Source organism: Tamandua tetradactyla, chromosome 1, assembly GCF_023851605.1.
Source record: "Tamandua tetradactyla isolate mTamTet1 chromosome 1, mTamTet1.pri, whole genome shotgun sequence".
Classification (NCBI taxonomy): Eukaryota; Metazoa; Chordata; class Mammalia; order Pilosa; family Myrmecophagidae; genus Tamandua; species Tamandua tetradactyla.
The window spans coordinates 147,784,923-147,794,867 of record NC_135327.1 but is presented as its reverse complement, the minus strand read 5'-3'; the positions used below and the strand labels follow the sequence as shown (position 1 = coordinate 147,794,867).

General features: G+C 35.9%; 1 long non-coding RNA gene across 1 annotated transcript; it reads right to left on the bottom strand.

Annotated features, from left to right (window-relative positions):
• Window positions 1–639: 639 nt before the first annotated feature.
• Window positions 640–8,378, bottom strand: LOC143686855 (uncharacterized). Its single transcript, XR_013177281.1, has 3 exons — window positions 8,231–8,378; window positions 3,043–3,093; window positions 640–721 (listed from the first exon to the last, which is right to left on the bottom strand). It is a non-coding gene; the product is annotated as an uncharacterized LOC143686855 (long non-coding RNA).
• Window positions 8,379–9,945: the final 1,567 nt, after the last annotated feature.

Here is a 9,945-nt window from a genome sequence, read left to right as displayed (position 1 = left end):
CGGATCCCAAGGAAAAAGCACAGGTGTTGGAACAATGTAGACAGATACCTACCACCAGAAACTTGAGAAAGTTATGGGAAGCACTATCACAGAATTTTAAGGAAAAAAACTTAAGTGATTGTTGGAGTTTACCATAACAAAATATAAGGATGGATAAGAGACAGAGGCATGCCTCTATCTATGAAACGGTTTGCAAGTCCCTGTCCTAAGGGTTGTTGATGGACTCAAGCCATAAAAAAAAAAAAGCTAATATATCCATGCAGCAGTATCTCATTGCCCCCAAAACAAGTGTATGACAACATGTAAAGCTATTGGATATGCCAAATTCATCAACAAATGTCAATGAATATGGCAGCTATACTTTGTCTCCCCACATCATCTGAGAAAAAACTCTAATGGATGGTCACTTCAGGGCTCTAAAATGAGGCTAAGAAGCTCAGAATCTTCCAGTACAGTTTGTCTGGCATACATTTTGCAGGACAGAAAATTAACTTAAACTAACTGAAGACAAAATGGGATTTATTTTTTATGTAACTGGAAAATTCAGAGGTCCATCACCTTCAGACACTGCTGGACCAAGAGTCTCAGACACCAACAGTCTATCTTTCTCTCCATTTACTAGTCCTGCTCTCCTCTTCAGTCAGCTTCATTCTGCAGGGAAGCTGTTGCATCTATCCAGGAAACAGATACTAGCAGGTCCATACTGAATGTTCCTTAAAGCCTGTTATACACAGAGAAAGAAAGATTGACTATTTCCTAGCATCCGTATATCCAATATCCAGGTGGATTTCTGATTGACTCAGCTTTGGACATGTCCTTGAACCAATCACCCCAGCCAAGGAAATGAGGTACTCTGATAGTCAGACCTGGAGCCCCTGTATCTCCATGTGAGGGATGATGTAAGCCCAACCCAACCACCTGGAATGGATTCCCTAAAGGAAGAAGTTCTATAAGAGATAAAGGGAAAAAATAACAGCCTATAGAAGCCATGTTGTAGCTATCATAGGCCTTTGAAGGAGCATTCTGTCTTTGTAGTCCTATCATCTTCTCTGTCCTCAGATTGATTTCCTCTGGCTAGACTGTTTCTTTTGGAATTTGTCATACAGAACCAGTAGAGGAGAGAATAAGGAGGGAGAAAAGAGAAAGATACAAGGTATGTAGGGGTGTGATTTGGGGGGACTTTGGAAATAGAAAGGCACACAATTGGCAGTGTGTAAGGAAAATGGATGAGAAAAAGAAAGTATTGAAGGGAATACTGCTTTAGATTCTGTAATGCATTTCATGGTGCTTAAGCAAATAAGAAGAGTGAGCTGTTCTGAAATGACTTTTCGGTTTCTAAATTGTTCCTCTGACTACTTCAATAGGGTTGGAGTGTGCAATAAAATACTAGGTTCTCTTGCTTTTCACACATCTATCTCCCCAACTAGATAAAAAGTTGAAGACAGTGGTTATATCTCATGCATTTCCATAGTTCTTCTGCATTGCACACAGAAAGAACTCAGAAATGTATTTGTTGAATGACAAGTTCTTGATGTATGGTTTTCTTGCCTCAAGGCACTCCAAGAAAGTGGATCTTTCAAATTTGTAAAAATCCTAAAGGAGTGTTTCATTATCTCTATTTAGAACTGTGCCTTAAAGCAAACACTAATTCCCTTTGTGCCTCTTGTAAATTTACTCCAAGGCATCTTTTCTCTTTTCATCTAAAATCAGGATAGTTGTCAATAATAGTCTTTCAATTCCACAGACTGAAAGTAATTTGGACTTAAAAGAGAACTTGAAAAAAATGAGATCAACTCTTTGATCTTACAGAGAAGGATAGTTAGTGCCTAAAACAAGGACTCAGTTCCTCAGTTTTAGGTTCAGGACTATTTCCACATAACCCTGCCCCCTAAACATTATATCTTCTTAAAGACATATGCAATCTTCTCTTCTGACTAAATAAGCATAATTATCCTTTCCTTCCCCATAGTTCTCTATATGTAAAGTGTATGATAATTTATAAGGTAGTATAAAATTGTAACCTTAGAGTCCAACGAGTTTGCTTCTCGTTGTCAAGCTGTATGATTTAGGGCACATTTGCTTACCTTTAAAATGAATGTGTTACAATTTTAGCTCATCAAAGTAAGTTGTACTGGAAGTTGGGATATCAAAAGATTTTAGGTAGTCTGTGTTAAATTAACCATTCTTTAAGATTATATTTTTCTTGGCCAACTCATGGTCCCATAATACTAATGAAATGAAATCTTTTTAAACTGACTTTTATCATGAGAATGTGCTCTTACCAAACAAGTGCAATTGTTCAACCTCAAAGGACTCAATAGGGTCTTACAGGGTTTACTTAAAAAACAAAGTTATTTTGTCAGTAATAGAAATAAAAATTAAAAGCTAAGTAACAACTCCCTTTTTCAAATATTACCTCCTAATTTATAATACCTTGGCAGCAAGGAGAGCATTCTCGAAGATAAAAAGTAATTTGGTAAAATAATGGCTGTCATTTTTCAACTGCAATTGCTCTGCAACATATTTTACAAAGACCATACTTCTCCTCTTCTCAATGACAGGTAATGGAAAAAAATTCAGTAGCAAACCTTGATAGCAAAGCTAAGATGATTTGGATCAGTTTGACTAAGTCATTTTTAACTGTTTCCTTAATTATTTTTTTCAACTTTTACCTCATTTCATCAAAATGAAGGGCAACTGATAAAGAAAACTTTATTCAAAATCTGATATTTTTAGATTAAAAATGGCTATAAATTATTACAACTCCATATTGTAAAGATATTGTTCCTTCTTCTACATTGAGATGCTCATAAATTAGTCTACAATTTATCACCATGAACATTAAAATATGCGATACAGAGTCAAATACACAGCTATTCTGAAAATGAAACATGTTTTTTGAAAAAAAAAGTTGACTCTGTGCCGTTTTAATTAAGTCTTGAAGCAATTTAAAGATTACCACAGAAGGTAAAATGTGATATTTAAGGATAAAAGTTGAACAGACTATCTGAAGAATGCAAATGGAATATTGCTTTTACACACCTGGGTTGAGATGATTAAGCTTTTTCAATCCTGAATTTAGATGTTGAGTTCCTGGAATCATGGAATAAAAATAACAAACAATTGCAGTCACTCATTAATTGTTAGTCAATCATACCATCCTTTCCCTCATATTTTATATGGCTCCTCTCCTAACTTTCTATTATTTCAAGTCCTGTTTGTACTGCTGTACTATAAACTTTCCCACATTGCTTTTGGGATTGAGGATAACAATAATAAATAGATAATTTATATCTTCAGTCGTTAACCTCTTAAACTAATGATAGGTCAGGATGTCATATATAGACAGAGGATAATAGAAAAGATAGCATTTACATTTAACTACTGAATGTGGTTGAGAAGTGACCAATTATATTTCATAAGTAAGTGATAAATAAGACAATTCAGATTGTGCTAGCAATGTTTAGTTATTCCTTTTCGTAACTGCTAACCATGAAATCAATCTTCTTAGAAACTGCCTCTAGAAAAAAGCAACATGCTCTGCATTCAGCATAGGCAAAGAAGTTGCTGTCGTTTTTTATATAGCTGAAAGACAGTTATATAATTCTTCTAAAGACACTATTCCAAAATATTTAAATAAAGGTCCATGTATTCATTCTCTCAACAAATATTCATTAGACACCTTTGGTGTCCTGGGCACAATCCTAGAAGCAAAAGAGTCAAGAGTAAAGCTGCCTGCATGGAACTTCCTTTCATTCTAGTGGATAATATAGGCAACAGACATATTATCTGTTAGAGATCACATATCTAATGGTAGATAAATGCTCTAATAAATCTAATTTAGAGATAAATGCTCAAAGAAAAATACAGCAGAGTAGAGGAAAGAGAGACATGTGGGTAATATTGTAGCTATTATAGCATTTTATATAATTTAGATTAATATTTTCCAGGGAAACTAAGAAGGGCATCTTTAAGGAGGACACTTTGGAATAACCTTAATGTGAATATCTAGAGAAGGAGTGTTCCAGGCAGATAGAACTGCACATTCCAAAGTCCTGAGGCAGGAGATTAGAAAAGGGTCTAGTGTATAAATCAGGCTAAGGATAAACAGAATTCCATATATTGTGATATTTTTCCTCTTGAATTGGGTTTTGACAGCAATGTTTTAAAACAGACTGAAGAAATAATAATAACCTGGGATCAATTCCCTGAGAATAATGAACCAATATATGGTTCCTGAATTAGAAAATGGATTCTGACAGGCCAATTAATTATTAAATAGCCTTTAACCATTCCTGACAACTTTACTAATAAGGTGAAATAGTTTTGTGTAATTACCAATAATAAAACATGTGTTCTTGAATCTTGCTTCTCATTTAAAATACAATTTGGAGAAATGACAATTCAATTGTTTCTAATCTAACAGCATTTGAAAATGTGTCTCAAAACCGTTTGTCCATAATTTGGAAGTAATAAAGAGATACTCATCCTGAGAAAAGTATAAATATAGAACTAAATTAAGCTAAAAGTTTGGCAAAAATGAGAGCTCATCACTCAGAAAAGCCTCCGTATGTTTTTACTGCCATGCAGTCGTCTCCTATCCAACTGGAGCTTTGAGAAACTCTAATGTGGGAAGCAGTACTGATCTAGACTAAGTACAGTGGAGGTGCTGATGGAAGAGCATGAGAAGACTCCATAGAAAGCTTATGTGTTCCACACACAAATCATGTGTGTTCCATAGCAGAGCTCTCAAAGTTTTCTGGAAAATTCATCAATAGCTAATTTTTTTTTTAATACCCTAAATGGCTATCTCAAGAAAAGACTGCCCAGACTGACCTCTCCACTAGCAGCCAAATAATCACTTTATCAGAAATATATGCAAACAATATTTTCTGTTTTCAGATCAACCATATAGTTGTGTCTTTTTTCCTTTCCTTCTTCCTTCTCTTTTATAATCCTGTTTTTGCCTTTGCCACTTGATTCAGTCTACCAACTAACAACCTAACAAGCAATTCACATACTGCATTCAGAATTACTTGAGAGTGTGCAAAGTACCCAATTAAATGTCTCTGACTTATTCTTTGGTACTTGGTTACTCAGATATCTTTATTTGGAACTCTGTTCTTAATCACTGAACCAATAACTGCTTCAAGGGCAGGCCACGGTGACTCAGCAGGCAGAGTTCTCGCCTGCCATGTAGGAGATCCAGCTTTGATTCCTGGTGCCTGCCCACGCAAAAAAATAAAATAGATAACTCCTTCAAGAATGTCACGAAAGCTACTGAGTCCCTCCCAGAAAATAGCAACCCATAGGTACATAGCAAATTTTACACACAGATTTAAAGGTTTCCTGAAATATTCCCTATTGTCCTCACACCCAAAGGCAAGAGCCTTTGGCTGAAAGAAGTTATGGAGTTTTCCATGGTAACCCTGGAAGTCATTTACAAATATCAGCCTTTTCTATTCTGCTCTAACATAAGGCCCTCTGATTGGCAGAATGTCAACACATCTGCCATGAGTCTGTCTTGAATACCAGAAAAAAAAAGTAGCTCCTTAGGGAATACAAAAAAATTTCTAAATATATACGAGCTATGCTTTGGGTAGCTTCTGAAGACTTGCTTATGACATTGTTAAGATACTTTTGCCCAATAATTCCTGTGGGATTTTTCCTAACAATAAAGTCAATATAATCAGTTCTGTTTTCTTAATCTGGTCTAACTGTGGCATGTCTACTCTCTGCTTCACATAATTAGAATTGCTTCTTTCAGACAACATCACGGGATATATCATCAAACCCAAAAAAATTCTCCAAAGAATGGACAAGATCCTCACTGTATCTTAAAACCTTATCTGGCTCAGCCTTACTTTTTGGTTTAGCAGATAGTCAGCTTGATGTTAAAACATCTAAAATTTAAATAGGAAATGATCACATTATATGATCAACAATATCTTTATACCTCACAGAAAATGTTTGACAAGTATGCATTGCATTTTAATCTGCATTGTGAATATGTGCCCATGTTGAAGTTGAGGTTTTATCAGTAACCACAAAATCAGATTTTATCAGAACCAAAAAAATTAACTTGCTTGGTAATTTGCCTTGAGTGTGCTAATGCAGTGCATTCTAATGCCTATAAAGAATTCTATTTACTGAAATTGAACACATCCTAAATAATTAACGTGCGTGTCCTAAGTGCTATTCATTGTCAAACTGAGCCACATCTCAGAATAGCTGATTGAAAATAATTGAGGTAATCAAAGTGACTAATACCCTCAGTCTGATCAGTTAGCAAAGCTCAGTTTGGGGTTGCTGTTCTCCACAGTATTTCAACACGTCTTGTGACAGCTTTTCTAAACTATCTCTCCAAGGATGAGTATATGGCAAAAAGTCTTGTGAGATAAAGCTGGTGGTATATTACACACCTATATGCTATACAGTTATCTGAAGTTTGTATGAAATTTTTTAAATCCCTGTGTTTGTAGGGCTAATAAAACAGTTTTAACAACCGGAAAAAAGAAAGAGAGGGAGAGCCTGTCTCCCTGTGAGCAAGAGGACAGTTTGTTTAATAACCAGGGTAATAAAGAAAACTTCTCCCTCTGGAACAAAGGTTTGGTAAATTGGCTAGCAACTTCTTTATAAGATAGGAGCTCAGGATTCCTCAGCTGTGACATAGCCTCACTGTGTACACACAATTCATGTAGTTCACTCACTTTATCCTGTAGGACTATGGGGACAAGAGAAGCCAATGGAAACATAAAACTCATGCTAATTGCTATGCCATGAGTAATAAATCTTTTGTCTCTAATCCAGGAGTCTCATATCTCCTGCCAGCTGTACAAAACTGTGGCAGACAAACCTGTTAATTTACAAGCAAGGTAAAATCTCAGACCCTTCACAGTTCTTAGCATTAAATCAAATAGACAAAGCCTATCAAAGTAGAAAAGGATATCCAGGAATTTCTACATCTGGTCAAGGTGGAGAGTGGTCAAGTTTATCCCCATGTTTAAAAAAACTAAAATTCTGGGTAAAATATATCAAAATAATGGTTTTCAAGCATTAGACATTAGGCAATATAGGATGTTTATCTCTGAGAGAGGAAAAACAAAGTGCCTGCATGAGTTTCCAGACCTTGAGAAGGGGGAACCCAGGAAAGTCCCAGAAGCCTCCCTAGTTAAAGAGAGAGTGGAGAAAACAGGGAGGCCAGAACAGCTAGAGTTTACAAGACAGAGTATAGGAGAGGAAGGAGCTGTACAGAGAGCAAGAACTCCAGAAATCTGTAGAGAATTCCCCTTAGGTCTTCAGCTGAATACTAATCAGTGCATGTATTAGAGAAAACTACCAAAGGCAGAGAAAATGACCATCCTGGAGTTCATACAGGGCAAGGAATAGTTTATGTTTCCAACAGCCAGAGTAGAAAGTTTAATAATTCATGGAACATTGGTTAAAGTACTAAGAAGTGTATTGTCTCAGTAATAAGGAAAAAATTAGCCACGAAGACTGCTCTGGACCCACCTGACGAAGGTTCGAAGCAAGCCTCAAAAGGATAGAATTGTTTCCAAGTAACTTAACTGCATCCCAGAACAAAGCTCAAGAATAGTTATAAGATTACAAAAGTATCCTGCTTTCAACAGGTAACATTCACAGCGTTTGGCATCCAATCAAAAGTTTCCATGCACTTATATTATTCTGACTACCTATCCTAGTTTGCCATTCTTCTATGACAAATACCACACGGCAGGTTGACTTATACAACAGGAATTTATTAGCTTACAGTTTTGAAGCAAGAATTCCAAAATCTAGATGTCAGCAAGGCAACGATTTCTCCCAAAGTCTGGGACACATGCTGGTGCTGTCTGCCCATGATCCTTGGGGTTCCCTGGCTTATATTTCTGCCTCACATTACTTGGCTACGTCCTTTTCCTTTTCTCCCAGGTTCCTGTGAATTCCAACTCTTCCCCATGGATTTTCTCTCTCTGGCTTCCAATTCCTTTCTAAAGTCTCCAGGAACCCACCTAGATTAAGACTCAACCTCATTTAGTTAGGCCACAACTTAATTTAAAATAACATCTTCAAAAGATCAATTTTACAGTGGGTTCACACTCACAGGAATGCGGATTAAGATTATGAGCACGTCTAAATTGCTGTACTGTATTGGGGTTCTCTAGAGAAACAAAACCAACAGGATACATATCTGTAAATATTAAAAGATTTACTGTAGGAATTGGCTCACCTGACTGTGGGGATTGGCAAATTTGAATTCCATAGGATAGGCTTCAAGCTGAGGACTCCAGTGAAATTTTTGATGAATTCCCCAGAAGAAGCTAGCTGGCTGAAGTAGAGCTACTGAATAATTATTTAAATCCATGAAGTACCCTCAGAGTAACAATCAGGTCAGTGCTTGCTTGACCAAACAACTGGACAACATAACTGGACACCATAATGAAGCCTGACATGAATTTAACCATCACAGGTACATAATCCAATCTGCCATCTTACCTAATTATTATTTACTGAGGGCCAAGAAGTATGCTAGGATTAATCTTTGTTATCTTCCTAGTATCCAGGTCTGATGTTTTCTTTACACTCCACTAATTTCTCAAAACCTGCCTAATTGTTTTGTTTGTTTCATATTTGGATTATGGTTTTCTTACAGTGGGTTTTTGCATATGTTTATGGTTGTTGGCTGATTTTTCTGAAATTCAAATTTGCCTTTATTTTTTCATATTGAGAAAAGGAATTTGCCTCCTCTGTAATAGCATTTATGTCACAGAACTTGTTATTCTACTCTTGAGATTAATTCTTATCTACTGTTTGGAATTTTTTTTTTTCTTAACAACAAGGATTTATTGGCTCATGTTTTGGAAGAATATCAGTCCCAACAGCATGGCCATGCCTTTTCCTCAAAGTCTCTAGCATTCTGGTGTTGGTTTGCCTGAATCCTTGTACTTCCTTGGCTTGTATCTCTAATTCTCATCACATGGTGATCACTCCGAGCCTGCTCTTCTGGTTTCTGCTGACTTCTGGCTTCTGCCTCTTCACTTTCTCTGACTTTTCACTTCTGGATTCTTCTCTTTTTTTAGGCCTCCTGTAATATGGATTAAGACCCACCCTGAGGCAGCTTACTATACCATAACTAACAAAAATATCTGCCTAAAGTCTTATTTACAGATAAAGTCACATCCACAGAACACGGATTAACGTGTCTTTCATTGGGGTATGTAATTCACCCTAACACAGGGACCTTCAGACAAATGAATTCCCATAATGGAAAATATGCAGAAAGGGCACAAGTTTTCATTCTTGAATAAACATGAGTAATTAATACTGCATTTCAAAATAACTCATTGCATTCAGTGTAACTCATGGATTCCAATTCCGACAGAGTTCATGAGCATATACTGTGTCTGATATTTTACATAAATTTGTATTTTTTTTAATTGGAGAAGTTGTGAGTTAACAAAACAATCATGCACAAAATATAGGGCTCCTGTACCCCACTATGCCACCTTTTATTGTTACAATTTGTGAAACGTTTATTACAGTTGGTGAAAGTTTAATAAAATAGTTCTATCATCTATTATTTACATTAGGTGTATTTTTCCCATATGTCACCCTAATATTATCACCTTGTATTAGTATCGTACATTTGTTATAGTACCCGAAAGAACATTCTTATACTTGTACTATTAAGTATAGTCCGTCATCTAAAATAGAGTTTGCTGTGTTGTACAGTCTTATGTTTTATCTTTTAATTTTTTGTTCTAGTACTACATATAAACTGAAGTTTACCCTTTTAACCACATTTATCTATATATTTTAGTGCTGTTGTTTATACTCACAATCCATTTCCAAAGCTTTACTATTTTGGTTTGCAAAAGCTGCTGGAATGCAATATACCAGAAATGGATTGGCTTTTACAAAGGAGATTTATTAGATCACAAATTT